This window comes from Dunckerocampus dactyliophorus, chromosome 18 (genome assembly GCF_027744805.1).
Source record: "Dunckerocampus dactyliophorus isolate RoL2022-P2 chromosome 18, RoL_Ddac_1.1, whole genome shotgun sequence".
NCBI lineage: Eukaryota > Metazoa > Chordata > Actinopteri > Syngnathiformes > Syngnathidae > Dunckerocampus > Dunckerocampus dactyliophorus.
In genome coordinates this window covers 7,472,133-7,498,146 of record NC_072836.1, presented here as the reverse complement: position 1 = coordinate 7,498,146, position 26,014 = coordinate 7,472,133, and the positions used below count along the sequence as shown (strand labels likewise).

At 41.9% G+C, this 26,014-nt stretch overlaps 1 protein-coding gene and 1 long non-coding RNA gene across 2 annotated transcripts in view; one reads left to right on the top strand and one right to left on the bottom strand.

Moving 5' to 3' along the window:
- The window catches only part of s1pr2 (sphingosine-1-phosphate receptor 2), a 28,075-nt gene extending 10,088 nt beyond the window's left edge, over positions 1-17,987 (bottom strand). The window contains exon 1 of the mRNA XM_054758378.1: positions 17,607-17,987. The gene's annotated coding sequence lies outside the window, so the exon portion shown is untranslated. The remainder of the gene's footprint in view (positions 1-17,606) is intronic.
- Positions 17,988-18,076: 89 nt separating this feature from the next.
- On the top strand, positions 18,077-23,701 carry LOC129170644 (uncharacterized). The gene is made up of 6 exons (XR_008566656.1): positions 18,077-18,107; positions 20,658-20,733; positions 20,801-20,895; positions 22,253-22,326; positions 22,415-22,546; positions 23,393-23,701. It is a non-coding gene; the product is annotated as an uncharacterized LOC129170644 (long non-coding RNA).
- The last annotated feature ends 2,313 nt before the right edge of the window (positions 23,702-26,014 follow it).

Genomic DNA, 26,014 nt, shown 5'->3' with positions numbered 1-26,014 from the left:
TGACCTGACATAACATCATCAATGACTTCTTAGAACATGTAGGTGCATTTTTGTGGTTGTACAGAACTGCACCGCATCATACTAACCAAAGACAAGACGTGTGCTACTATCATAAGAAAAGAAAAGAAAAAAAAAAAGCATTATTCATCATTTTTCATCATATAATTGTCGAAAAATGTAAACCCCTGCCAAAAATCATGCATTTTTTCCATTTCAGGATCAACTCCAAAATCTTTTTCAATGCACTGTGCGAACAAAAGAATCATGAAAGCATCTCATGAAGCTGCAAAGTAAGTCTAACATGCAACACGTTCATTTGTAAAACGTGTAAAAGATGTAGTACATCAGGAAGTGGCCCACAGCCACAGCTGCATGAATTAGAGGCTAATTTGTTTTTGCATACCTCTCATCCGGCGACTACAGGAGACTCGATGATTAAATGAATAGAGGCTTTAACCGCAGTATTTAGGGTGAATGACCGAAAGGAACAATAAATAAGCTACAAATTTGCTACATGATGCATATTTAATTTTTTTTGCTCTCATTTTAGAGGCTAAAGATCTAGAACAGTGGTGTCCAAACGTCTTTCCACAGAGGGCCACAAACTGAACAGTGAAAATTTTCCAAATATTTCAAATTTCTTTGTAAATAATCGTAATAAATTTTATCTTCTTAATATTATGACTTTATTCCCTAAATATTACAACTTTTTACGCAACCTCATTTTCAAAAATGACACCTTTGTCATAATATTACGGCTTAAAAAAAAAAAACGCATCTTTTTTCTTTAAAATTACAACTTTATGCTCCTGAAATGACGGAAATTTTTTCTCATAATTACGACATTATTCTTGTATAACTATGACGTTTTTTGTTTTGTTTTACTTTATTCTTGTCAAATTACTGCTGATTTTTCCTTTTTTTTTTGTCTTTTTGTCAAAAATATTTTTTTTAATGTGCCATGGGTAAATAAAAAACAGACGCCGGCCGCAATTTGGACACACCTGATCCCGAACATTAACTTGAATTGCGCTTTATTTGTTCTTCATATAGAATGAATGCATGAAATGAGGCCGTCTACTCGGTTATTTTTTACTGGAAAGTTCCTTCATGTTTAGTTTCCTTTTGACAAATGTGTCAAACTTGCGGCTTTGTAGGTGAGAATGTGTGCACAAAAGCGTACAAACACAAAAAGACAAACAAACATAACATCCTGTCTGGATTTTTTTCTGTGCAAGGAGACGAGCTGGTGAAAAGCGTGGGCCGAGAGCAGACGTGTTAGGACGGGTGACAGACCGATAGAAACAAACAAAAGGCACAGCGTCACCTGAGGCGGGACGCTTGCCCTCTTGTCACCTATCATAACTTTCAATATTATTGGCACTTTCATGCTTTATTTAAAAAAAAAAATAAAAAAAACCCACAGCTGCATCCACTATATGATTGAGCCATTCAGGTCTGCGCTGAAAGCTGATGCTTCCCTCCAAAAAGCCGAACATGAGACGCAATTCAACGTCTCTATTGCAGGCCTGACAGCTGCACAAAAGCCACTGATGCTTTTATTTTTTTTTAAGCCACCTCCCGTCCCCCCTTTTTAAAACACCTGATAAGCTCCAATTAGCGCCGCACCACCTGCTACCTGTCTATGCTTCAAACTGGCTCCACTTTCTCGGCTTTAACAACGAGCTCCAAGCCGTGCACGCCCACCTTTCTGCACACATGAGAGTGCTGTCTAACCTATTTTTGATTTTTGTTTTTTGGGAAGAAAACCTTGATTGCATTACAGTTCAACTGCTCGGCAGCTACAGACGTTTGTGGTTTGGAACATCCTGCAACAACCCAAATGTTTCTACACTTTTAACTGTTCTTTGCTCACAGCAGTCATCCTTGTATGTTCAATTCAAAATGAAGGAAACACATGGATTTTGACCTCACTTTCCTTGGTCTCCAACAATGCAAACGTTTTTTGTGGTTTTTTTTTACCGATGTTCTAACAGTAATTTGTCTCTTGAGTCTGTTTGAGCACCAAATGTGAAAAAAATATTTTAAAAATCTATAATCTCCCTCACTTTTGCGTGTTTTCATGACATCATGAAGGAAAAACCTTCCTCATAGACATGACACCTCCTCCTAGCGAGATGAGCCTGCCGCCTGTATAAGCCTACCACTTTTCAGAGGACAGCTTTGCAATTTTTTTTTATCATAAAAAAAGAAGGCTTTGCTACACATCTTAAAAGTTAGTAACAGACATGGGAGCTGCAAGTTTGACCATTTTGTTTTAGACATAGGCATAGTACAGCGATGACATCTACCAACTTCATTCTGACTTGAGTAAAACATCGAGTCTACTATTGCAGTGCTTAACTTCTTTTTACACTTGTGAGTTGGTGGGAATGTTAAAAATGAGAGGCGTGATCATTTTAAAGGGAAACTGTCCTTTTTCTGGGATTTGGCCCATCATCCACAATGCTTATGTGGGACATGAACACACGTCTTTCTCTTTTCTGTGTGTTCTAAAGGCATAAAAACAGATAAAAAGAGACAGCCCATTAATGCATGTAATGGGACACACCTTACAAATGCCTTACAAAGACGTCCAACAAGGTTTTATGGTTTTATATACTGTACATGCTGTAACAGGTACATGTAATACTTACAGTATTTTGGTCCTTTAAGCATTACCGGAACGTCCTTCCTGGGCGCATTGATTTCTCATAGCAACATACTGTAGAAACCAACGCCTACACCTAGCTCCAGCTCCAATATGTAGTGTTACCTTTTGATAGTGTGTGGTCAAGCTAGTCGGCTAGTAGCTAGCCGGTGTGGTATGGCTAAGTGTCAATATGCCAGTAATGTAGTTGGATCGGTGTAACAATGTTAATAATAATAGCCTGGTTAATATGCACATTACATTATATGTACATGGAGCGTTGTTGGCGCATTTTGGAGTTTTTTTTAGGCGATTTACGTTCATTCTTAGCTGCGTCTTTTTACCTGTTTTTATATCTTTAGAACGCGCAGGAAAGAGAAAGACATGTGTTCATGTCTCACATAAGGATTGTAGATGATGGGCAAAACTCCCAAAAAAGTGGAGTTTTCCTTTAACATCATGCCTTCATCATTAAAATCAAGAAATGCATGTTTTATAGGCAGTTTTTAACTTGTTTTTACACTTGCATAGCAGTTAAGAATGTGGAAATGTTACTTAAAACCTTGCTTTTACAGTTAATGAACGTTGGTGGTGACAGTTTGAACCTGGAATGGATTATTTCTATTTCAATTATTCCCTATGGACATAGATGTTTTGAAATTGACACTGCAGTCAATTGTTTTTTTAATGAATTGTTCTTTTAAGAATATGAGCAGTGACATACGTCGCCTCATTATCCTAACACTGGACACGCTTCTCGTACAAGCCTTACAGACCCGGCCCGCAAGGTCTGAGTTAAGCCAATGCTGGTCACAGGGTGAAAGCATAAGCCACCACGGAACTAAGAGTGTGTCACATGGAGAAATGGGGGTCACTAAACAGAACACTGCCAACAATCGCGGTGCTCGCACACACACACAAAATGACAGCACAACATGTAACAGGTAAGTAACTACTAGGGGTGTGACGGTACACTAAAATGTAATTTCGGTTTAGTTCATTTTCTTGAAGTGCTCGGTTTGGTTCATTTTCAATACAAAAAACGGCAGAAAAAATGACTTGAAATGCTTTTATTTTAAAAAATGCAAACGCATTTTTTTTAATAAATAAAAGCGACCCATTAGACTCTGAGTTTTTAAAATAGAAATATAATAATAAAATAAACTGTTGTATTTAAACAATTGTTTTAACATTGTGGCGAAATGCAATGGACAGTTACGGTCAAATAGCTGTCTGTTGCACGTGAAGTCCAACCATCCATCCATCCATCCATTTTCTATACCGCTTCTCCTCATGAGGGTCACGGGGGTATGCTGGAGCCTATCCCAGCTGACTTCGGGCAAAAGGCGGGGTACACCCTGGGCTGGTTGCCAGCCAATCGCAGGGCACATATAGACAAACAACCATTCACACTCACATTCATACCTATGGACAATTTAGAGTCTCCAATTAACCTAACATGCATGTTTTTGGAATGTGGGAGGAAACCGGAGTACCCGGAGAAAACCCACACACGCACGGGGGAGAACATGCAAACTCCACACAGAAATGAATGGCTATAGCATTGTATTGCCAAAAAATGTAACTGTTATGAGCTATTTTTGTTGTTATTCTTATATTTGTCCAAACATGAAACATGAAACTGAAGAAACTAGGGTGGTCTAATAATTTTTTCCATGACTGTACTTAAAGCCAGCGCTCTCAACAACTGAATATGGTCGTAATCCCGTGGCTATAAAAACTCCAATATCATGTGTTACTGCTTTGGCCCGGTCAGAGTTGTTTGCTAGAGGTTGTTTATATGCTGACGTTATCGGTGTTTGCACTAAGCTGGTTTTCTTTCTTGTAAATGTAACGTCCACTGCCGGATGATACCGCTTTTGGGGCGCTAACATGTTAGACGTGTTTCCTGCAGCATACCCGATATCGTTATAGATATTATCGTTATCGTGAGCCTTACTCCCAATACTTGATGAGGCCCAGCCTCACCCAGACTCTACCTCCAGTAGCCCCCGGGTAAACTGAGTTTGAGACCCCTGCTTTACACGCATGCAGACATGGTACGTGATTCCCCCTGACTACAGAGCCTTGCTATCTCTCATGCATGTTTCCAGTCTACTATTGATTTTTACAGTCAATAACCGGGGATAAAAAACATGTACACGTCCATCACTGGAACCAGCACGAAGAGGACTTCCGTGACACGGACGACCCCCACGGTGCAGACAGAGGCAGCATCACGCACGACGGTGATGCTGATTTAGTCTCCTGAATGAGGTCAAAACAACAACCTCGGTTGGGAGAGCACGCGCTTATCTGCAACTCGTTATCTGTGTTACATGCCTGCCTGCACACACGCTGCTGATAAGGACCTTTACAGAAAGGGCGACCGCAAACTTCTGCCGAGGAAACATGCATTAGGTACACCTGCGCTAATGACATCCAATACAAGAACTTCCATGTGTGTCATCTAGCTACATTAGCTAACCAACAATATGTTGCACAAATTAGTAGCCTCCCTCATTGAGGTTAAGAGTGTTTTATTGTTTTTAGGTATTAAAATGAACAGTGGTTAATGATTTGGAGAGCATAAGAAAGGACAGGGGAAAAAAAAGAAAAACGTAGCTCTCGTTGACCAACGCGGCATTTGTTAACAGGTATATTGCACAACACAGCAGCAACAGAACCAATGTTGTAATAGCGGTTAGGAGCAAACTGCTCAGCCAGTATTAATACCACTGATTCTAAAGTTCATTCTAAACAACAAGTGTACGACCAGCGTAACACACACGAGAACAGCTGATTAGCTCATTTTAAAGCGCATGCAGAGGTAGATGCTGCTAGATACTGGCAACTCATACTTCAAATGCAGCTACTTCCATTTGCCATGAAACAATATCTCACTACTTATCTATCAGGATCCAATATTTGCTTGACAGCAGTTAGCTTATTTTTACACTTGTAAGAGAGTTAAGAGTGTTAGAATGCTAAAATGTTGGCGGTGGAGTTACTGAAGTTTGACCCTGGAAATATAGTAGTTATTTCTATTTCCATTATTTACTATGGGGAGAATGTGGGCGTCAACCAGTAGTGCATTTGATCTGAGAGTGCACTGCGTCAAAATGTCGTATACCTGACCACCTCCAGATTTCGAATCAGTAGCCTCCATCGCTAAAGTTCTTAAAAAGCTTTTTTACGTTTGAAAATGAACAGTGGTTAGCTTATTTTTACACTTGTTATAATGCGAAAACATTGCCTGTAGAGTTAATAAAAGTGTTATGGCAGCCACAGTTTGACCCTGGAACAGATGATTAACATATTCCCATCAGTGCCTATGGGGGGAAAATGGTTTCCAAATCTGAACAAATTGGAGAAAGACCAGTGTTGTGTTTGATCTGAGAGGGTCCACTGTAGCACAATGTCTCATAGACCTCCTGCTTATGGGGGAGATCCTTTATCTGCATCCGCAACAAACTGCATGTGTTCTTACAGTAAAGTAGAATTAGGTAAATAATAGCTTTGGAGTAAATCTGCTCGTTGCCAAGCACACACATGGCAATGAAGAACTCTCAGGCAGTACAAGAGTATTTATGACACTTTCACCATCACCATCAGCGCTTATTTCAACACCTTCAGGCAACGTGCGAAACAAGGAGGCGCCAATCCAGAAAGGAAAAGCGTGGGCCGAGCACGTAGGAGTACGACGCGGTTGCCAGTATCTGGTTTTGAAACACACAACCGTCGGACGGTCAGAGAAATGACAAACACGGCCTGGAAGAGGAAGTTTAAAACGAGGAAGGAGGAGAGGTGTGAGGCCGCAATGGCTCCGCTTATAACGTGGAGGGGAATTCAGAAAAGCTTTGCACAGCTTTTGGACGTCAAGGTAACTAAGGTTAAGAAAAACGCTGTGTGTGGTGCTTTGTGTGTATGGATTATTCTTTTGTAACACTTGGTTACTGGTTATTTTACCTGCTGACAGTAAGAGAAATGTGTTTACATAACCTTGGATGAAACACTTTCCTTTTCCACTGAAAGCAAAACGAATAGACACCAGACACTCTTTTTTCACGTGACTCTATGGATTTGTTTATGTAAGCTATTTCTTCTACTCTTGAATCGTTAAACACAAAAAAGCGCAAATTTGTCAAAGCATGCACCCCGACTGTGTTATGTGTGGTATTATTTGCCCGACAAATACACCACAAGGTGGCGCTGTTATTAACCCCCATAAGCGGGACTGACTTTAAATTTCTCCCCCACTTAAACGCTCTCCAAAAACTGTTACGACTCAATTTGATACACCCCTTTGGGGGACGGACAAGCCCTTGTGTGTAACATTTGAGCAAGGTTGGTCGAAAAACATGGCCGCCATCAAACAACGTCTTTGCAGGGGCAACAAATTGGCCATAAGTCATTGACTATTAGCCCAAAGATTATAAAACTTCGAGGATATCTGTATTACATGTACGCTAGTGTGTCTTCCAAAGCATTCTGACCACAACCCATAGGGGGTGCCACAAAAGTCATTCAGGACACAATTTAATGAGACAATAATAACTGATTGACACTGCCAAGTAATCTTTAATTTACAAAAAAATATGTAGTCATATATTCATATTGCTGATACTGATATTACAGTCACTACATTGCGGTTCAAACATCGTGCACTCATCTAACATGGTTTTTCAAAAATTAATTAATAAATGCTTTTGTGGTTGAATATGGCCTATTATTAGTCTTAAAAAATGCACATTTAAGCAAATTGTATGCATTCATGGCCTAAATTAAGCATTTTCGAGCATAAAAATGGCTACATGAATGAAAATATACAAATATAAGGGACTGAAAAGCCGTGATATGAAGTGCAATACAGTAAAAGATAATACAAAATAATACAAGCGTTGACTGTTAGTGCTAGCAGCAGGTGAGCACTATAGAGAGTGGCCGACAGCAGCTCCTGTGTGAATGTTCACTGCATGTGTTCTCTTGTTAATAAAGTGATTGAGGTACATCGTGACTCTCTCCTGAACCACAAATAGCGGCAAGAGTAGTGTTCTACACTGGTCTCTAGGTGTCAGTAACGTTACATTAATGAGACAATAGCCACCAGGAAGTATGCTATTAATTCTGTATTAATGAGTATCTTATCTTATTTATGTCTGAGATGGCTTATTTATTATTATTATGTCTCATGTATTGGTTAATACAAGAGTAAAGGTGACTATAGGGGTGTTACTTCATGTCTAGAGTGCTCTAATAATGTTAAAAGACGTATTTAGAAGGTCATAAACAGGTTTTTTATGCTCTAACTACTTAATATTGACTCCTACTTTGTGGAAATTCAGTTATTGCAGACAGGTCTGGGACCAATTAAAGCAATAAATGGGGCGACTGTACTACAGATATTATGAAGAATATCAATAAGAAACAGAATAATGACATTAGCACCAAAAATGTCTATTATTATCATCTTTGTAAAGGTACCTGCACCTTGTATTGGGCATCATTACAGGTGTCCCTAATGTAATGGCCAGGGAGTATGTTCTTACAGTATATGAAGCAGTATGAGTTGCGTCAGTATCTTTACATCATCCAGTCACTGGATGACAGGACAAAGCACAAAACACTTCCTCTTTCACTGACAGATAAAAAACTTCCCTCTTGGTTTTTATTTGTCTCCAACGCCAAAACCCGCCATTCCATCTTCGTCCGTTACGTGTAAGCAAAAACACATGCTTCATTAAAGCGTCTGGATATTCGTGTTGGCGTGTGTGTCTGTGTGTGTAGGGGAGCGGGGGGCATGGGTGCCCTCAATTCATAGAGGGGCTCATTTAATTAGGGATTTACCCTTTTCGCTTGTCAAAGAGTGTGACAGTTTGGGCACAGTCTCCACTGAGGGGTGCGCCGTGTCAACACAGTTCAGTCAGTGCAGTGAGGAAGGTGGACTTGCCTTCCTCACGTAGTAGTCCTCCCTGCTCAGGAAGTTTGCCATGCTTTATTTATGGCAGATGTTCTTGCCCTGGGGAGGGAGAGGGGGGCTCTGGAGACAAAGAGCCGCATAAACAAGGGCATCATAGAGCCTCGGGAGCCAAATGACCGGACCAGACACCACCCTGTCTTCATCCCCCCACACTTACAGTCTGGGGGAGGGTTGGCTGGGTTGAGGGTTATCCAAAGGGGGCGCCTCAGAAGTAGTTATTGTCATATCTTCACCCACGACCATAATTCATCAATCATTTTGGTCATAATCAAATAAAAATGAGAAAATTCATTGAAACTAGCCAGATAGACAGGGCAGAGCTAATACGAATGCAGCGTAGCTGCATGGATCATAAAAAATGTCTCCGATTTGGTATCTGCTCAGGTCATCTGCTAGATTTGTGTCATTTTTAGCTGCAGGAAGCATGCATGCTGAGTGTGAGGCAATAAGGAAGTGGGGTCAGGTCTAGCTGCCCTGCAGAAACCACAACAAGATTCAGGTTTCAGCCGCCACCTTCCTTGTTCTTGCCCTCACACTGAGTGAATCTCAAGCTAATGAATGGCTTTGAATCTTCTTTTTAGGACCCTATTGTCCCCCCTCCTCACCTTGCCTCCATTCTACTATAGAAGCCAGACCTTGAACTCCACCCCTTCTCATGTTCGCTTGTCGTGAGAGGCCACGGAATGCATCTGCGACCTTCACGCTTATTCCACTGATGCTCTCTCATTTGCCACCGCAATAAAATCCAAAGACGTGGGGGTGGAGGAGGGAAACGTGTTGACAACAGCACGTAATGGAACATGATACCATCAAGCCAGGCTGACACACAGGGGCAGTCCTGATTGTCGCTGCCTAGCACCCACTGATAAGATGCTGCACTGATGGAGGAACATCCATCCATCCTCACGCTCCAGCAGGAGGACAAAAGGTCCAGACTCTCCAAGCAAACACAAGTCCATTAAACAGGGAATACTGTTATGACGCAGGGGGGAAAAAACAACATGGTTGCTTAGGGAGGGAACATTGCAGAGGCATCCAAAGTTGAAACAAAGTCTTCATGTCTTGGCTATCTCTCATGATGTCAACTCTTTCTCAGGGAGAGCTATTTATTATCAGTGCATGAGTGCATGGAGAGATTTCATGACAAGAAAATTAATCATCAATTACCCTGCCAAAGGGACATTTAGAGCTTTGAAAACACACTACATGGCCTTGATATGGTTCCATATTGCAGTATTTTTCAACAATTTTAAAGAAGTGTCATAGGTTCCCCAATAGTGTATTGGAAAATATACTGTCCAAGATCTAGCCATGATGCTGGGATTTAAACTGTTTGAAAAGTGCTTTTCGTAAACCTTACTGGGAACACAGAGTTTTGTGTGTCTGTAGCTTGGGTTGTGTTTGTCCACGCTTGTCTCAGACACAGTGTGTGTCCCCAAGAAGTGTTATTGTGCACTTTATCACTTTCACTTGTTCAACATAACACTAGATGCCATACATCACACACAACAACGCAACATTAAGGAGTGGAACAGGAGATACAAGCGTGAGCAACACTAGCGTAGCTGTGTGAGCTACAATGCGTTGCAAAATTACACTCACATTTTAACAGCGACATCATGCAAGGTTAGCATATTTGCAGAAGTAAAATAAAATGACTTTAGCTGACTGATGGGTAGTTGGCAGATCTATAGGGACTGTCCACACAGAAATGTTTTCAGGTCAAAGCGGTAAAGTGTTTTATTGTTTACGCCATTCATTCACACGGAAACGGCGTTCTGGGTGCCCTGAAAGTTTTTTTTTTGTTGTTTTTTTTTAAACGACCAACAAGCAACAAGTCTCCTTATATTTTTTTGGCTTATACTACAAAATGACTCGCAGAAGAAATTCCATTTCGTCGTCAAGTCTAAACGAGCCTTAGAAGACCAAGGATTTTATACGCATGCGTTCTTTCTTCTTCGATAGTTTTGGTGTCATGTGGTTCTGTGCCTCTGTTTACAGCGCCACATGTAGGTGTGCCTTATGTATTACATCGTTTTCAGCCAGTGACCCGTTCCTGTCTGGATGCAAAAATTTACTAATCCGGCACAGTGTGGATGCAAAAAATCCCAGGAAGGTTTATTTATTTTGAGATGTGTAGCGAAGCCTTTTTTTCTTTTTTTTTCGCACATTGCTGTCCTATGTGAATTGGGGCAGACTCATCCAGCAAGGGGTCGGCCAGAGGCAGAGATGTCAATGAGGAACGCATTTTTTTCCATCCTTACCTTTATGAAAAGCCACAACTTCAAAAGCCACCGCCTTCTCTCAAAAGTGGAGCACACAAGTGAAGGAGACGATAGAGTTTTCTCACGTTTGGTGTTCATAAACAGGCTCTAGGGACACATATTACAGTTAAAACATCATTTGAAAGTCTCTTTTGCATAATAGCGGACCTTAAATAAATCAGAGGTTAGCTTTTACGTCATCTTAGGAAAGACATTTCAGACAAATGTATGCCTCCAACTTTGCGGTAACAATTTGGGGAAGACCATTTTCTGGTCCCAAAGACTCTCCCAGAAGATTGGAACCTATTATCGCTCCAAACGAATAAGTCCATGTATGTTTCCTTTTTCAAATCCTGTCCCGTCCATATATTTTCCAGGGAACAGCCGAATTAACTTTGACCTGGATAAGGCCTCTCTAAAGCTGTTGCTGCCACATTAAAAGCAAACAACATCCACAAACTGTCAGTTTGTTCCAATAGAGCGGTCTGGCCTCGATCACGACCCCAGCTTGTGTTTAGCTGAAGGTTAAACCCCTCATGTTTAAAACCTTAATAGTCATTTTAAACAAAAGAGCCTATAGTCGCTAACTGAAGCAGGTTGTTGTGGGGGACCATGGTAATGTGTGCGCATAGCTCCTTAGAGCTCCAACTGGCTGCACAATTCGAAACTCAAGTAAAAGATGGTCACCCTGTTGAGTTCTACAGCTGCACAAACAAAGCTGATTGGATAACAAAGGCTCCCAAGTGGGAGGAAGACTAAAGAGGACAAAGACGAGGAGGTCTTTTCAGCCACAGCATCCTCATGTATACCTGCTCTCGTACTCCTCCATCACGTGCACCCGGAAACATCAGAAGTCAGGAAAACCATGACATGACCACACTGATTAAGTCATCCCCCATCCACTTCATAAATCACTCAGTGCAACCTCAAAGTGAAGGCCTGCAAAGCCCTGTCAATCCCGTCCAAAAACCACAGCAGTAACCTAAACCTGACATTTATAATGCTGCCGTCTATGAGCGGCATTGTACTTAAGTCGAAAAACTGGGCATACGCCGTCCAATTCTCAGTCAAAGTTAACGTTTAAAGTGCTGCCGACTGTCAAACAAATCGAGAAGACCAGCTGTCTTTGGACTTGAAATACTAATGCTAAACAAATGCCAACAACAGCATCTTGGAGGACACAATGTAACCATTCTGCTGATTTAAATTGTCCATAGGTATGAATGTGAGTGTGAATGGTTGTTTGTCTACAGTATATGGCTGGCGTACCCTGCCTGTCGCCCGAAGTCAGCTGGGATAGGCTCCAGCATGCCCCCGCGAACCTAATGAGGAGAAGTGCCAAAGAAAATGGATGGATGGGTGGATGATTCTCAATGTATCCCATTACAAGGTGTATAGGATCGGAGATGTGCATATCTGGCTGCACACTTTACCCTTGAGACCAATTTGGTCGTATTGACTGCCATTGCAACCCCATATTTGTAATATGACACATAATGCTTTTCCCCAAGAATAAAATATAATTAGCCTCTACCTTCAAAATACAGAGAAAACTAGTATTAAGTATGATGACCCCATCCCTCTCCTTTTATGAAAAAAAATGCATACAGTCATGCCTCGCTACATCACGGTTCAAATTTCTCCACTTCACTCTATCATGGTCTTTTAAAAATACATGAATAAATCATACTGTTTTGTGGTTGAATACGACCTATTAGTACAAAATCTTTTGCACATTTTACGGATTTTTTGCCGTAATTATGCATTTTCAAGCATAAAATGGGTAAATTAATTAAAATACAAGTCATTCAGAAGACGCATTGAAATTGCGATATACAGTGTTCTACACTGGTGACTTGGTGTCAGTGGGTGCAACATACAAACGGCAGACTTGATTGCTGGAACAACAGGCTATTATAGCCGGTTTGTATTATCTCAGAACAGACACAATAATAACAACACAACAATCTTAATCATGATAATCATAATAATAACACGAGTAAATATTACATCAACATCAACTCCCGACGTCACTTCCTGTCCACACGTCCGGAACACATTTATTGCAACACACATGAGCACAAGCTTTATTTATGTATTAAATGGCTAATTTTCTCTGATTATATCTACTATATTTGGTAATGGTGGAGTGTAATGGTGACTATGGGGGTGTTATTTCTTGTCCAGAGGGCTTTAATAATGTTAAAACCCATATTTAGACGGTAGAACACGGTAGCTATGCTCCAACTACAAAAATATTCAATTAACCGCGATAAAGGAGGGATTATTGTACTTTGTTTTTCCCCTTGAAAAAAGTCAGGGGTTCTTATAACAAAAAGGGGTATTATATTCCTAGTATATATTCAACCACTACATTAATAAAATTCCATATCTTAATTAAATGTGCGAAGCTGTGAGTTTTGACTTTGCTGATTATTTTGGCGGCTTTCTATTGATTTGTTTTATGAAAAGTGAGATTGTCATATAGGCAAGACATTGATATCTACAATTCCGTCTAAAGATTTGATGCCTTGAAAAAGAAAAAATAAAGATGTTACAGTTTTAGTCCACTTTCATGAGAAGGGCCCTATTGGGACCTCAGCGTAAAAAGTGTAATGTGTTCACCGGCATGCAGAAGCAACAGGTGACACTATAACGCCATACATGTTACACCTGGACTCTGTCTGAGGTCTCCTCCCTTGAGGGAGTGTGTCCTTGCCTCCATCACAAAGAGTGGGGTTCAATTATTTATAATCTTTCAATATACTGTACAGTATAGTGTGCCTTGAAATAACCTCTGTCCAGCATAATTGGCTGGACTTAACTTGAGATTTTGGCCAATTAGCAGCCTGAAGAAAGTCATACTGGGAAAAGGCGCGGTTAAAACAATCGAGGCAAAGGAGAATCATTTGCTATTCTTGAATATCGTAAAAGAAAAATATAAAATCTGCTCACGTATGGAGACAGCGGTCACGTCATATGACGGGAGAACAGCCAAACAAAATGTTGGTTTTCCCCGTCTACACACAAACGCTGACAACACAGTTTTGGAAAGCCTTCACACTGGTTTTCAGTGACCCGAAACGGAGTGGATGAAAGGCCTGAAAAGTTTTTTAAAAATACTCCTGCGGACGGGACATAAAATGGCAGACCCAGTGTCTTTCAGGGGCTGACTTTTGGAATGAAATGTGACAGGAGCTGCATCTCCTACTTTAGCCAGCGTCAGGATATCCTGGCATGCTGCTCCAAGAGTCGGTGCCTGGTCACGGTGTGTTGAAGTTTGTGATGGAGAAGGGCTGTTTGGAGGGGGGCGGTCTTATAGTTTGTGCAAGTCCCTCAAGTGGAAAAGGAATGTAACAGGAGACTTTTAGGCTAATGGATTTTTCATTGACTAAGACACCTTCCAGAAGAGCTGTTTAGATGATGGCAGGAAGGAGGAGGTGGGGGAGATCTGTCTACATCTACCAATAATAAAAAAAAAAAGAGCCGATGTTTATTTCTCCCATGGGCGACACTCCCTGCTCTTGGCTGTGAATCAGAAAGCAACATGCTAGCGGTGTGTTGTGACTTGTGCGAACAGAAGTCTTTTTTTTTTTTTTTAACTTTGCTCCAACTGCCACACCCAAGGTTTTCAGGCTGAGGGGGCAAACCGACCAGAAGTGTCAGAACACATATGATAGCCTGCAGAATACTACCAGGAAAAAAACCCCTCTATAAACAGCTGCATTGTCTCTTGTGATCTTGGTGTCACTCTTCTTCTTTTCTGTATTGAGTGGTGGTTTCCCTTAACCAGGTAGAGGCCTGTGGCAGTGGACTCCTCTGATCTGACTCTGCAGTTGTTCACCCTCCAATCGAGCTGAATAAAGTGGTGTGTGTCTCCAACAAAAGAGGAGTCACCCTCCCAAAGGAAAAAGCCGTCTCACTGCGTCCTGTTAACGGACCGCTCCCAGGCTTAGGCTGAAACCTGAGTGTCCTACTCGGCGCCCGGGGGCGGGGGGCTTGCGACCAACACCACCCACCCGCTCCCCATCCACGCCTTTGAACCCCCCAGTGACCAGTAGGGAAAAAGAAAGTCCCTCGCAAATCCAGTTCCCACTGCTCAATTGTCATTTCCTTATCTGCACATGCACTTAAACATGTGTTAGACAGATCTATGTGACGCCAATTCTCATGCTAATCCACCAAATCAGGTCTGATTACCAGGTCCGCAAACGCTAAGATCCTGACCAGTTCTTCCTTTATATCACATAATTGTACTGTAGAATGGTTTGTCAATGGGATAGTAAGCTCAAAATGACTGCTTCTGTACTCTTGATACTTGGCTTTTGTAACTTAGGGACCACCCAGACCTTTTAGTCCAGGGGACAAGGTACAAAATATCCAACAACTAGCCCTGCAGGGTACTTTGGGGCAAATATCTTTAAGGATGCATGAGAAATACTTTTTTGGAGTCCAGCAACAAGCAATATGGGGTACAGTAGAAAAGGCTATCTTTAAAGGAACAACAGCTTGTCTCTTTAAGGTGTTCCCTTAATAATCTGCTTTAGTATCCTTGAGAACGTAGATGTGCCTGGATAAAATGTAACATTTAAAGTCCAACAACTACCTTGTCTTTGAAAGCTTGGGAACACAGATGTGCCCTGTTGGCCCCGGACAAGGACTGTACATAATGGAATCCAACAACTACATACTGTAGTCTTGCACCACATTGTTATATTGCCTTATCACTTTTTTATGTTTACAATTTGCAAAGAGTACATTCGGAATACGGGAGGTGAACAAATGTATTGCAAACTGATGTGAAATGGATGAGGGGTAGGATTAAATAAGATTTGCTTCTTCCTGCTTCTTTTTGGACATGTGGAACTGTGAATTGTGCTATGTGATGTACTCCAGTGTGTTTTGTATGCATGTTCAAAGTAAATTAAACCATTACAATAGCCTCACAGGGTACCGTAAAAAGATGATATATTTAATGGTGCAATAGCTTTTCACTTTAAGATGTTCCCTTAAAGATACTGCTTTAGAATCCTTGTCTTTTAAAACTAGGGAACAAAGCTGTGACCTTTTCACCTCAGACAAGATACGTACATAATTCAGAGTCCACGTACAAGCTCTTATGGTACAGTCCAGCAATTTTTAAGGGTACAACAGCTAAGGGTGTTCGCATGAAGTTGCTTGTCTTTCAAAGTTTGGGAACGCAGCTGTGCTGCTTTGGCCCTGAACAACACGCACAATTTAGAGTAGCTTATAGGGAGCCTTTATTTTTAAGGGTTCGCCGTCTTCGCTTGGGGAACAACCAATGCTGCTTTACTTTTTAAGGCATGGGAACATGCCCTACCAACAAGAAGAGTTCAGTTGCCTTGATTCAACCGTTTACACAGTTCTTGGCCTCGGGCTTACTAAATAAATGAAGCCTAATACTAACAACATCTCAGGGTTAAACGAGGCAGGACTGTACTCTGATGGCTACAGTGTCTTGTCACTGTGTTCTCAAAGTTACTGTGTTTGTATCCTTCACTTTACAGTTTGGGAACATACCTCTGCCCTTAGCATGATGAGGAACGAAGGTGTAGGTTCTAACCAGCGGGAGAGATTGTACCCCTATTTCTGATTGTCTGTTCGATAAGATGCAGAGAAGAGGACAAAGAAGTTACCCCATGTGCGAAAGAAGCCAAAACATGCTCTGGCCAGGAAGCCAAGTGTTTGTTCTGGTTCAACGAGCCATGCAATCACCAAAATGCAGAGACGGACGACCGACCGGTTAGTGCGTCGACTGCGGGTCTCTCCCCACCGTGCTGGGATTTCCCAAGATCCAAAACACCTAAAACAAACTGAGGAAGTCTCACGTGAAAACCGCCATCAATGAACCTGCTGACAGAGCTCTCCACGCTTGATAAGACGCCGACAAGCGCGTTTCCACCTCAACACCTGTCCCGTGATTTTATCACCAGTGTGTTGTCTTACTGGAGACGCCTGGATGCGTTCATGCACTTTGAGAGTCGGATAATAAAGTTGCTTTTGCTTCCCCTTTTTTTTCTCGCCTCGGCAGCCAACAAGACCAACTACAGAAGAGTAGATGACGGATTGAGGCTTTTATCTAGGCAATAAACATGACTTCCTCCATCTTATCCCCCAGAGATTTGGTGCTGCACTGCTGACACCTTCACTGCTACAGTAAGCGCAGTTTTTAAGAAAGTGCTTGATGAGGCTTTTGTGTGCACTTTCAACCACAGGATTGTGTTCTGACTGTCATTGTTCAAGCTGCCTTTCTCTCTGGAGGACATCTCTGACCCAAGAGATTTAGCCAATACATCGTAGTGGGGGGGGGGGGGGGGGGGGTAGTGGTAGTGATGGTGATAATGGAGGCTTTTGTCTTATTAATACATCCCTTCAATACAATGCCTTCTTTAGAGTGACGGCTGAACAAGCCCCAACAACATCTGAGGGGTCATAGCAGAGGGGGGCCCCAGCAGGCTGCACAACGGCTTAAATGAAGTACCTCCCCCCCCCACCCCAGCCCTCTCACCACCACAGTGCACAAGACAGCATATGATGCATGATCGCCACTAATGTTTAACGTCAACGTGTTAGCCATTAAACACACACGAAGTTGCAAAGTTAAGCTTTACATTACTTTCACTTGAAGACAGATTAAGTCAACTTTTACAGTCTCTTCGTTAGCACATATGCACAACATCATAAAACTTACCCCATGAGAGATAAAAGATCACTTTAGTGCTCACATGTGCTCACCAGCCAGCAGCCAACCGCCAAAAAACAAAACAACAAAAAATGCTCCAAATCTTTCCTGCAACGGTCCAGGAGTTGACTATCAGAAGTTTTTAGGTGGAGGACCAGACGGCGTGTCTTGTCTGGTCCTTGTTGGTAGATGATCCATAGCGGTAAGAGCAGCACTGTAAAGCCGGACAAAAGGTGGTTGCACTCCGGCAAAAGTCTGTGAGAAAGAAGGGCGGTGGAGGTCAAAAAGAGTCCCGCAGTGGTCTCACTTTCTCGGATCCAGCAGCACGTCTGCTAGTCCTGCTGCTTCTGACTGACTGACTGGCTGGCTGGCTGGCTGAACACACACACAAACACAACACACACGCGCGCGCACGCACGCACGCACGCACGCTCCTGTAGCTGGGAAGCGCGCATGACGTAATCGGCACGCGCACACACACTACACGCCAAAAGTCATCTCCACTGTACGGTATGTTGATGCATAAAATAATAATAGAACCAAACATGGCTAATTAGAGTTCCAACCCCTTCATTGGTAAACTAACTATTTAAAATGACCTTCCTCTCGATGTAAACAAAACTACAGAAAACGAACGACAATAGTAAAATCACAGTAGTAAAATCAACCAAAACTAACTAGCTAGCTAGATAGCTCCATTAATAGCCAATGGAAATGTATTTTTTATAATCCTGCTAACTAACTAAGTACTAGCCAGCTAGCAAGTGCAAAACGGATGAATAGTTTTGTGTAAACCTGATAACTAACTAGTGTAAATCTGGGTTGTAGTTTTTGTGTTTTCCTGCTCACTATCTCATAGAAATCTATTTTGGGGGTTTTATGCAATCACTCTAATTATCTGACTTAACTAGTAACCAGCTAGTAAAAAAAATCAGTTGAATGTTTTTGCATAAACCTCATAAGTAGCTATAGGGTAAATCTGAGCTGTAGTTTTGTTGTGTATTCCTGCTCACTAGCTAATTAATCTGATAGATGAGCAACTAGTACTAGCTAGTACAAATCTATTTTGTGGGTTTTATGCTATCCTGCTAACTAAGTGACTAACTAGGATCTAGCTAGTGAAAAATCTGTTGAATCGCTTTGTGTAACCCTGATAATAAACAATACACTATAGCTGCTAGTTAGCTAGTGTAAATCTGTTGTTTTATTGGGTATTGGGGTAATCCTGCTCACTAAATAAGTAACTGTCTTGCTAACTAGTGTAAATTAGCTCTGTAGTTTTTTTGCATAAGACTGTCAGCTCACCAACTAACTATCTTGTTGCTATCTTGTGGGAATTGGTTCTGTTTTTACTTAATCCTGCCAACTAACTAGCTACCTAACTTAGTTCTGTAGCTTTTGTGTAATTCTGTACACTAACAAACTAGCTATCTAGTGGAATTTGGTTTTATAGTTTTGCGTAATTTACTCGCTAACTAAATAACTGTGTTGCCAGCTAGTAGTAAGTGGTTCTTTATTTCTTGCGTAATCCTGTTATGTAGCTAACTAACAACCAACTAACTAGATATATAACTAACTGTTGCTAGTTAGTGGGAACTGGTTCTGCAAGTTTTACACAATTCTGCTAATTCACTAGCTACATTAACTAAATACTGTAACTAGCTGGCTAGTAGAAGTGGGTTCTGTCGTTATTATGTAATACTGCTAACAAACTAACTAACTAGTTCAATAAACTGTTGTGTGCTAGTGTAAATAGCTTCTTTAGTTTTCGGCCAACTAAATAGCCTACTAGCTATTAAGGCAGCTAGAAGAAATGATTATTTTGTATTGTATGCATAATCTGTACACTAAATAACTAATTAACTGGGCTGAATTCTGTTATTGTTCTTCTTCATTACTTTATCATGTATCTACCTAACAAACAAAGATAACATAACGTCCTTGGCGGAGGTAATAAGTTTTACAGCCTATTTTTGGGACTCTCTCCCCACGTCGTAGCGCAGCCCAAATCAAGTCCAGATGTTCCACCTCCTCCTCACTTCCTTTCCCCCTGATGCAGATCCCAGCATGTAGCAGAGTCCTCACTTTCTTTCCCAACTAATCCTGCTTCCTCTGTGAGCAGCTGAAAGAAGCACCAGGGTTCTTTGTGCTTTTACTATTATGTCAACGCACCCTGCTTACTGACCAGACTCATCACATGATCAACATTACCCATGTGATGTATATTCGCATTGGGCCTCCAGTGCACAGTCTGTCACCATCGTTGACTGAGGCAGGTGCTGCTCCTCCTTGTGTTCAGAACCCCAGTGGAGCTAATAAGGTCTTTATAGTCATTAGTCTGAAAGCCCAAGTCATCCCGAGTGGCTATGACGCGATGGTAGTATAGATTTTATCATGCTAATAGCCCTACAGGAGACTTCTGTCTGTGAGGTGCCCGAGGAAGCGGATTCGTGTTGCCTCTCTAAGGCCTCTCATGTGAGATTTAAATGTTCCATGGTGGATAATTTGACTGTAAGGACAAACATAAACTACAGGACGGGAAAGTGGATGAAAATATGAAAAGATCTTTGCAGCAATCATAATATTTTTTTATCCAAGAAGAGATTGAGGGCAGCAAGAAAATGGAGTGCTGTGGAGTGAATCGCCGCTGTTTGCAGAGATAGGCCACCATCAGGGTAGGCATGCGTGCTTATTTTTGTTACTTTTAAGGAGACAAATTTTATCCAAGAGGAGATTGAGGGCAACGTGGAGAGTATACAAATGCCATCCAGAGCTAAGGCAAAAAAAACGAAACGTCACAAAACGCTCGGCATTAGAGTTGTTTCCCGCCCTATTCCTATCTACTTCCGCGACGGCCATCTTGTTTACGTATGTGTTTCACAGCGGAAGAAGATGCGAGTGTCTTCGTCACATACACATGAACGCACAGGCGACAGTGCGCAGGGGTACGGCGGGAGACAAATATAACGCCGAGCGTTTTGAACACATATTGTTTTGAGAAGCCAAACTCTTTACGTAATTGGCCGCAGCAACTAAGCGGAACTGCGTTCTTCATCACAGAACTCTGACCAGAACTGGACTTAGGAGACAAAGTGGGGGGCAAGTCGCTGCTATTGAACTACAATGCTGATACAAGGTATGCTACAACTCATACAACTTCAAGTCAAAAAATCCGAACTAAGGAGACCAATTTTATCCAAGAGGATTTAGGGCAGTAAGAAAACGGAGCTCTGCAGCAGCAAAGAGGAGAATATGGTGTCCAACACTGGATAGTCCAGAGCTAAGCCACAGCAACAGGGTAAGCTAACATTAGCATGCATACAGTATTTATTTTTTCATTTATCTGGTGAAGATGATCTGCTTTTGTACATTAATGTTATATTGGAGTCCAATATTTAGCCCTGTGGGGTATATTTGTGTATATTCTAGCTTTATTGACAGACCTGAGTCCCCTTACTGTGCACACTGCACTTGCTCTCAGCCCTCAAGTGCACATAGACAGGCGTCTGGCTCATACCTGGCTGAGTGACATCAGAGCACTTACACAGGGGCAAACAGCTCATAGAATCCACCTGTGGTGATGAGTGAGAGCCCACCAGTGGAAACAAAGCCGAGTTTCTCAGACAACTTGCACTGCTCGTCTGCGCTGAGACGTTTCAGCAGCTTTGACTCATGTCGTGTCTACCCATGGTTAAGTCGGGGGAGATTGTGCAACTCAGCACGAATCCCCCCCCCGCCGCCCCCGCAGCAGCTGGTATGTGGAAAACACTGCAGAAATACTTTTTTTTTTTTTTTTTTTAGCACTAAAGTCATTTTTCATACACTTTCACGTTCGGCAAGCTGCAAGTCACAGACGTTCACGGAGCGCCTTTTACGACGGGACAGTTCAGGAGTTTGTCCACTGTATCTGCCACGGTCTCGGCACTTATAGTTTAAGGGAGGGGTCACGAGCCCTGACCTCACTTCCTGTTGGGGCTCCTCACAAGCATTCCATTGTCTGTGAGAATGTGCACAGGCTCAAGGGACTGTGCACATCTGGCAGCTGTTATTAGCAGGCTCCTTTTTAGCAACCAATCCACCACCACAACCCCTGAGAAGAGATTAGTACATGCGATGGTGGACGTGCACCTCATCCATGCTATTGTTTCACAAGTGTCACAAGACAGGAAGATTGTTTTATTTTTATTTTGCCTGGGCAGTCCTCGAGGAGAGCAAGTTTGAAAGTTGAACAAGCACAAACACAAGATGTGATGGGACAATGTGTTCGCTAATATCTCACACTTCCCAAGGTATGAAATGGAACATATACTGCCACAGAGTAGACAGTAGTATGAAAAACAAGTTCAATTTAGCTTAATGTGTGTTTGTTTTAAGTTTAGCTATTAATACTATTATGCTGTCTTTTTGCTCATAGACAACAATTAACTGCCTAAAACATTACCTGTAGTAGTGGTGTGTAGTCAGGGCCAGCAAAGCGTTCTCTGCTGGCCTAACCACTACCAGAAGTAGTATTTTAGTATTTTTTATATAGTGTTTTCCATTAAATTATATTTATTTACTCCAAACAGTTTATTATCATCATTTTGTGGCATGTTTCTTGGCTGCAGTGTTTCAGTAGTGTATATGTACGTTACATTTTGTTTTTGTCCAATCAGATTTCAGCTTCTATGTATAGCCATATCAATCTGCCCAGGGCCTTCAGAATCAAATTCTCGGACATCCTGACAAGGTCGTTATCACACAGTAGCAATGGGGTTGTTTTTAAGCCAATTTCTAGCCAATCAGACTTCTTATTCTACTTCTGATTTGCCTTAAAGCCAGCTTGCAGCCCCCCATTTCTGATTGGTTGATCAGAGCAAAGAGGCAGACACCCTGTCCTGATTGTTTTTTTGATCAGACGATCAATCGATACGTTACGCCCACATTGGCAGACTGATGAGAAATCTCTGGTAAGTAGATGTATTTTACTTAAAAGGTTTCATATTTTTGTCATGTTATTAGATGAATATTGATTGTGAACTGGTGCAGCAATGGCTGTTGCTCTATACGGGCAACCGTGGTTCAAAACCCTGCCGTTGTGCATGTTTACCATCATTTTTATTATAATTTTTTTTATCCTGGCTCTAACGGTGTGTGGAAAAAAAATTCTTGCCGGCCCACTGAAGGCCCAGGTACCAAATACACAACCCGCCACTAACCTCTAGAGTATTTAAACATTTAAGAGTTGAACTACAGGAATGTATTAATTCAGAAATGAATAAGAATTATGATAGTTTACAAATTCAAAGTCTGAAGAAATCAAAGGTTGGATAAGATCCTGGATCATGTTCACTTCTGAAGATCCACTCTCACACAAATTAACACATTAAAGCAACTACAGTGAAAAGTTGTAGAAATTTGAATTCAATCAACCTTTTTGTGAAAAATAAGCCTCCGAAGTGGGACAAAAAATACTGCAGTTCAAATCGATGAAGACGGTGTTATGTAAGATGAGAGTTGACCTCAAGAGAGCTCATGTTTAGCTTTTCTTTGGGCTTTCTGTGGTTTTTTTTGGTGACACTTACTCCAAAAGAAGAAACAGCCTCAACAAGATTACTGTGTTACTGTTGCGCTCTTGTTTTGTGCATGCTGAATTAACCCGACCACGTTAACTTCAAAATACCACCTCACACCGCACATTAGTTCCGTTAGCTTAAACTGAACCATGACCCACGTTTTCCTTACTGCTACTTTAAAGCTTGCCTCATTGCAACAATGTGTTTCCATCCATCTTCTATGCCGCTTATCCTCACCAGGGTCGGGTTGGAGCCTATCCCAGCTGACTTCGGGCAAGAGGCGGGGCACACCCTGGACTGGTCGCCAGTCAATCCAGGGCACATATAGACAAACATTCACACTCGCATTCATACCTATGGACAATTTAGAGTCACCAATTAACCTAACATCCATGTTTTTGGAGTGAGGGAGGAAACCAGAGTACTCGGAGAAAACACAACATGTTTCAAGAGTGTCAGAAGTCTATGACTACAACCTGAAGGCCGCAGCAGGTTCTTCAACATGACCGAGAAGGGAGGGGTAAGGATATTCAATTAGTTTTGTAGTGCTCCAGTGTAACTAATCCCTTCACACAGGACATTCAAGGAATACTTTGGCACATGACAACACTGTAGAATGTAGATGCAGGAAGTCTGCAAGGCCTTCGAAGCCAAGCGCCGTCTGTCACGTGATAGCATCACAGCACAAGTTCTTTTATCACCGGCACATGATTTCTCACTTTTGTGGAAAGTCCATCCACTTCCCCACAGAAAGAAAAAAAGCTGCAATGGCCTACATTTAAATCATTACGTCGGCAAGCCGTAAAATTCACTTACAGCTGCTCATGTGAGCGAGCACAAGACAGAGGTGGGGCCAGGCTCGCCATTATGAGTCACAATAATGCCCTTAGACACAACATAATGAGGATAACAACATGTTAGTATGTGGGTTGCAGGGAGACCGTGCAGGTCGCTCACAACTGATCCAGATGATAAGTAGTGGTGCATCACAACAAAGATGAGCAGAATTTGCATGCGTGAGACTGTTGACGCTTTGACCATGTGAACAATTAAGTGGGACAAACAGATTATGGTCGTTTCCCTGCCAAGACGTTTCCCCATCAAGATGATTCCCCGTCAAGCATTCGCCCACAAATATGGCAAGACGTTTCCCCGTCAGACTACAAGACACAAATTTATATAAATCGAAGAGTATCATCATCATCTGCACCAACAACGATGTGGTGGGCACTGGCACCGCCACTTCAACAACCAGGCTCGCCGCGACAGACTACCCTTCTACCGTCTGGTGAAGCTATTTAGTGATGAAAATGAACATTTTCGACACAAGCTCTTTTGTACTACTGTGTCAGTTACGCCAAAGAATACTTTTAGGTCTAACTAAAATGTATAACGAGAACTTTCACAGGAATAAAAACCATTGGAAATATTTATGCATATTTATATACTGTAAATTTGTGTTTATAACTTTCACAGGAATAAAAACCATTGTAAATATTTATGCAGGGAAATGACTCGTGTTGACGGGGAAACGACCATGTACGGGACAAAGGCATCTTTTTGCCCCTTTGACAAGAGCTGTTGATGAGCTGCGTGGAGAACGCAATGAGCATGCGTCATGTGGGGCGCCATGCATTCAGTTAATAAGCGACGACAGCACTCGTGGCCATTTGAGATTCTGTTTTCTGACACTGTAAAGTTATTTGGCTGGAGTCAGGAGGGCTTATCTCTGTCTGCAGGCCAAACAGCGGGCTTAAAGCGCTGTCTTGTGCCACGTCTCTGCTGTTCACAGGTTTTTGGAAGGAATCCGTGCACCCATGCAACCCCCCCGCTCAGAGACTTTGCAGTGTTGTCTTACTGCTTATCTGTTCACCATCTTTTTTTTTTTCCTGTAGCACAAAAGGATTGAACTGTTTACTGCGCACAGGAAGAAGTCAAAGCTTGTTTTTAGGTCGTTTAAGTCACATATAACTTAGCAAAAAGCCATGAACGTGAGCTATACGACATTTATTAGTTGTTTAATGTAATGTGACAAATTTCATATATTGGTATGAATAAATGTTATACGTCATTTTCTCACGATGTTAATTTAATTATATTTATGACTATCAAACTGGAAATTTGTCTCAATAAGAGAATGAAAAGGCACAATGAAAATTGTAATACGCATGCCAAGCCAGTCTTTGGCCATTCATGCGCGGATCTAGTAGCCACTAGCAACTGGATAAATTATGAGCAAAAGTGCCACGACAGCGATGTGTTCCGCCATTGTTGTTTTGGGTGTAACATATTCCCGTATTTCCATACAGTACACTTGTACAAATGTGCTCCATTTTTAGCGTTAAGATAAAAACCACATTTGTATCGTTTCACCCTGAGGATACTTTTCTATCATTTGCTTTTATAGGCTACAAAATGTTACTGTCATGTAAACAACCAACCTGAAATGATCTTTTGTAAGGCAAAATAGGACCTCTAAATCTCCTATTTTACAATATTATATATATCCCAACCCCCCCCCCCCCCCCCCCCCCCCCCCCCCCCCGGGCTTGAGTATTGGATGTCGGATGTGTTTATTGTATTGTGCCGCTCCACTGAGGCAAAGGGGTCTTAGTGGATAGTAAAGAGGCCTGGCCACATGGTTTGAAGTGGGGATGGGGTTGGGGGACAGTCATGACTTTTGCGGCTTCCTGCAGATTAGGCAGTGTTTACAGGGCCTTGCAGAAGTAGTCTTAGCAAAACACATTAAAATCCACACTTCCATCACAAGTCTAAACCATTATCATTGCCATAATGACGCCTTGTGTTCATAGTGGGAGAAGCCATAGGAAGAGCTCCCGTCTGCCGTGTGGTCAAACAGTC